The sequence below is a fragment of the Pteropus medius genome, unplaced genomic scaffold (assembly GCF_902729225.1).
Source record: "Pteropus medius unplaced genomic scaffold, Ma_sr-lr_union100, whole genome shotgun sequence".
Taxonomy (NCBI): Eukaryota; Metazoa; Chordata; class Mammalia; order Chiroptera; family Pteropodidae; genus Pteropus; species Pteropus medius.
The window spans coordinates 49242295-49247585 of NW_024340849.1; the positions used below are offsets into that span (position 1 = coordinate 49242295).

Below are 5291 nucleotides of genomic sequence, written 5' to 3' on the forward strand. Positions count from 1 at the left end.
TTGGTCCCTCTCACTTTCTGTCTCTGAGAGGAGACCACACTCTGTAGAGTGTTACCCCTTTTCTAATAAATTTTCCTTTTGACTCTAACTTTGCTGTGTGTGTTGAATTCTTTCTTTGCTCTCCGCCAAAGGACCCTCTTTTTCTCTCAGTTCAGGGCTTGGTCTTCCCCCACCAACTTAGGAAAATTTGCCCTGTCCTGCATCACTAGTTCCAAACCTGGACCTCCTGAAGCAGCAGCCATGCCCATGGCATCACTACTACTTTTGGTTCTCCACACTTGATTCCACTGGGTTAACAGGCAGAGTTTTTGCAATGACACTGTGAACCCTGAGTGTTTTCTCCACATAAAGTTTTTCCACCAGGCCTCTGTTAGAGTGAAAGAGCCCACTTCCTGGGGCCTTACAAAAATGCCCCTATCATTTCATCTCTTTCCTTATAATAGGAAATTGACATCGTCCTTAAATGGGATTGGGGGTTAGAGTGTGCAGTTAAGACGAGGGAGGTTATTCCTCATTAGTACTCAAATAACGCAACTCTAACCAGTAAGCCCAATAGCAGAGAGAAATGACATGAGAAATATCCAGAGCAATGTTCATCAGCATCAAGGTCAGCCAAAGAAATCCAATTCAGTATGTCAAACTGGAGGGCCTAAGGTGGGTCCATGAGAAGGGAGAGAAAATAGAAATGAGCAACATTCAGAATGAGAAAGGGCAAATGACTACATAAGCAGAGGATGCTTTTAAAAAGCCCATACAGATTGATGCTAATAATTTTATTGGTATTAAGGATCTTTCTCGTCTGAATTTAATATTACTTTAGCTAAAATACAAACATTCCATGGCAGGTACAGTTTGACTTTTTTTTAAGGTCGAAAGGTTGAAAGAATTAGTGTTAAGAATTAAAACTGAAAAAGGGATTCATTTGATTTTCTTCTTTTCAGGAATTGTCTGCTAGGGCTAAGGGATACATTTTCCATGAAACCACTGGGATCTCGTAAAACAACTTAAAGTTAGAGCCAAAAGTTACCTTGGGAGGCAACTCTGCCAAAAACCTATTTTCCAAATGAGGAAAAGTGGATGCACTTTTCCAAATTCACTTAGCTAATTATAATTAGTGAAGAGCCTTTCAGACAGAATAAATTCAATGTGTTGGCAAGCCTTTCACAAGAGTGCTTCCCTAAGACTGTTACAATGAGCCCATTGTTTCTTCAATAAGTCATTAACATGATTGCTGTTGAGGGATGACATTCATCTTAGAGGGAGCTGCTGGTTAACCCCCTTGAGGTCCAACCATCTCAACACATCATTTCGCAAATCCTGCCTCAATTAATCCATCACTTCTGAATTTGGAATCTGATTAAACATTGGAATCTAATACAGACTGCCTGTGTTACCATGTTACCCAACTCTGGGTTTACTGCCCTATAGGACAATATCCTGAGCTGGTATCAGTATACATGAAAATAAGAAAGATCATAAATATCCAAGTCAGACTTTTGGTGTGACTCTCACTAGTGGGGACTTACAACGACAAAAAGGAGGAAACCCCAAACTTTAACCCATTTCTCATTTAGAACATAAGTGCAGCTTTCTGCCAACATTAGTTTAATTTTACATAAACATGCTCTTTGAGGCTGAAGCAAATCTGACTGGTTTTCAATGTGAAAATAAAATATAAAAACTGTTTTTGAAGTTATTTCTAAACAGAGCTTATCTCTAATCCTAATGTAACAGAAATGTATATGATGATCAATATTTAATAGTTTTTTTTTATGTGGTAAATTTCAAAGCACAGAACAACACAAAGCAGAACATCACATTCTACACAAAAATATCTCATTTCTCTTCAGATCTCCTTGCTATCCTTGTCATTGTGTGAGGAGCAAACTTTGCAGCAACCAGTTGGATTCTGTTTCCCCGATGTTGGTGGTGTGCTCTCAGGGAAATGTCTTACAGACAGGTAAAGGGGTGTGACATCATCAGAGCACCAACAACCTCAAAGATGTTGCTGTCCTGGCATATGATGCTTTTCCAGCATTCTTTGAATCAACGTCAGTCTGAAGTTTACATGGCTGATCGTGTGTTCAGAATTGTCCTTCAACAGGATGTAGGAGTTCAGCACTGTAATGTTTAGAAGGTGGTGAAAGAATTTCTTATATCGAAACTTGTACCTTTTGCGCTCAATTGATAAGAAGTGAGTATGCAATCAGCCAAGTCCATTGCTCCTATATTCTCGTTATAATACACAATGACATATGGCTTCTTAGCTTTCTTTCCACTTCTGTTGTCTAGTTCAATCACTGTTTCATTGTGGAATGTTGACAACACTGTCACTTCCTTCTTGTAACGCCATTTCCGTGCCATAATTTCACCATAGAATCTGGCTACAGTCTCCTTTGCAATCCCTTTTTTCAGATCATTTGGCATCTGTTTTCTGTTCAAATGAGCTGTCCCTACTGCATCAGTCCTGTTTTGATGCAATTCTCTGAAAAGCATGGGAGATATACGAAAGTTATTGAAGAAAACACAATATCCTTGGCCAAGAAGGTCATTGATCAAGGCTAGAACAATGTGCGACGATTTTAGACTATAAGCTGACTCTTTCGGATTTATACTGGGCGTGTGATCAAGCACATTCCACAAGTAACCAGATTGACTTCTACAAAGTACATACAGCTTGAGACCGAATCATGCTCATGTGTCAGGATGTGGGATGTACTGCTTCATAGCTAACCTCCCCTTGCACACCATCAGTGATTCATCAACTACAATGTTTCTGTTTGGAGTATATACAGTTGAAAACTCATTTACAAGAAAGTTGAACACAAGTTTGATATTCTGCAATGAAGTCTAGGCCTTTGATTGACCAGTGAACATGGAAGAATTGTTGACAATAATACAGGCACTAAAGCAAAAGTAAAAATCTTTCACCAGTCACAATTTGCCTGAGATCAGGTATATTCAAAAGAGGCCTTGTCAACTAAAACATCTCCAGCTCAGGTTTCTGCACAGTACCTTGCAGTAACATTACTGCAAAAAAGACTTTTAGTTTATCTTTGTCAATGTCTTTCCATTTATTCATTTACAAAAATCCTTTCCAACCAACTGGCTTCAAAGCCAACAAGGCAGTTTGAGCATTTGTTTCACTGGTAATTTTTGAAACTAATTACTCAGTAAAGAACAGTTCAAAATGCTGCAGTGAATCAGTGGTTATCATTGACATCAATTTTTCTGCTAGATGTGCCAGTAAAGTAATACCTTTGATGAGGAATCATAACACAAGTTGACCATTTCAGAATGTGACCCAAGTTAACTGACATAGGGCTATTTCTATCAGATTCCAAATCAGGTGGAGGTCTGACTATATAGTTTTCGGAAGCACTATCCAAAAAATCATCAGAATCATCTATTTTGGAAAAATTGGATTCATCAAATGAATCTTTGGCTAACAACAAGAGAATGATGTTAACAACACATGCAGGAAAGCTATGTTTTCTAGGATTTGACATTTTCAGTAATCGCAAATTACTGTATTTCCTAAATGGAAATACCACTACTAAAAACAAAATGCATTGTAAATAGAATGATGTTGTTTGTTTTCAAAGACTATCAATACACTAGAGTGATGCAAAAATAATAATAAAAGTAAAACATTTCATGGCAAACTTTGGGGATATGGTTAGGACTGTAATCTGCAAATACACCGGCAAGTATTTTGGGGGCAAACGGGAAATGGGTTAAAATATTTTGCCCAAAAAAATACAATCCTATAAGTCAAATTGGAGGGTCTAAGATGGTTAAAGATAAGCCCATAAGGAATGAGAGAAAATATAAAGATGCAACATTCGGGATGAGAAAGGACAAATGACTGCTTAGACAGAGGACGCTTTTTAAAGTTTTTTTTTCTTTTTAGTTTCCTCCCCTGTAACTCTTCATCTTTACTTTCTTCTCAAACATGGTATTTGTTATATAAACTTTCTCACTTACTTCCACATAAATGCAAGTACATTTCTGCTATCCACATTGCCTTTGTTGTTTCATCGTGACACAGACGCAACTATGAAATAGTGAATGTTGGCTTCTGCCACCCTCACTTAGGAATCCTCACTTTCCTCATCCCTGTACAAGGCATGTGCAGACCTCATGAACTAGACCTTGCTCTACTCCACACACACACCCTAGGCAATTGTATGTCTTAGATGGTGTCAACTGCAAAGAAACATGCAATCATACCATTCTTGGACAAAAGATCTTTGGAAAGAGTCAATTTCCCTTCACTTCTACCACCATCTCCCTCCATTCTGGCAATACAAAGCCTGAGCCCAAAAAGAATAGCTCCAGTAATGGGAGGGCATTACTGAAACTATCAAATATAAGACAACAGTAGGTAAGGGCTATGAAGGCCAGTCTGGAGGTAGAATCTACTATGCAATTCTACCATTCTTCAAGTCACTAAAATCTCTGGGCCTCAATTTGTTCATTAAAAAAAAATAGAAACAATAATCTAAACCCAGTTTATTGGAGTAGTATAAGGAAGGATTAACTATCACTTAGTGACCACCGAAATTATCTGCACAGTATATAAAGCTTTGTTTTTCAATATATTGAGAGAATTAGAGAGCCAGTTAAGTCAATTATGGAAATTAATGTTTTTATACCTACATTCCCTCCATAGTCCACACCATCGTACCTAAGATCATAGACTCATGGACTTCAGAGCTGGAAGATGCCTTAATGGTCATCATATTATAAGTAATTCACTCAATAATTCTCAGTGTTCTTGTCTACTCATCATATTTTCAAATACCAGGGTTTCTGATGGCACACTTGAAAGGCTCAAACAACTCACAACATCATACAAATCACCAACAATTTTAATGCTGTCATCATTAAATTCTGTACTACGGTTTGAGTAAAACTCACTTCTGTTTCATCCCACCTTGTCCCAACTAAAACACAAGGTTGCCTTGGTGTCAGTAGGAAATAATGCTACTTACTCACAGCAAGTCATCCCCACTCCATGTCATTTCCCTGAACCAACTCAGCATAAAGTCGGCCTGACATTGCTTAAGAGTATCTTTCTGACTAGAGTAATGAAATCCATTTACACATTATCTAAATTGGGCAATGATCCTGTGAAAGATCTGGGATAAGAGTATCAACCATAGTACAGTGGTTGACAAACACTGTTCTACCCTGATAAAAAGATATGATAAGAACAGAGAACTCTGAATGGGCTATTAAGAAATCTGAATTCTAGAAGGGGCTCTTCTGCTAATTAACTGTATGAT

At 37.9% G+C, this 5291-nt stretch overlaps 1 pseudogene; it reads right to left on the bottom strand.

Moving 5' to 3' along the window:
• Positions 1 to 1756: 1756 nt before the first annotated feature.
• On the bottom strand, positions 1757 to 3548 carry LOC120583305 (piggyBac transposable element-derived protein 4-like; annotated as a pseudogene).
• Positions 3549 to 5291: the final 1743 nt, after the last annotated feature.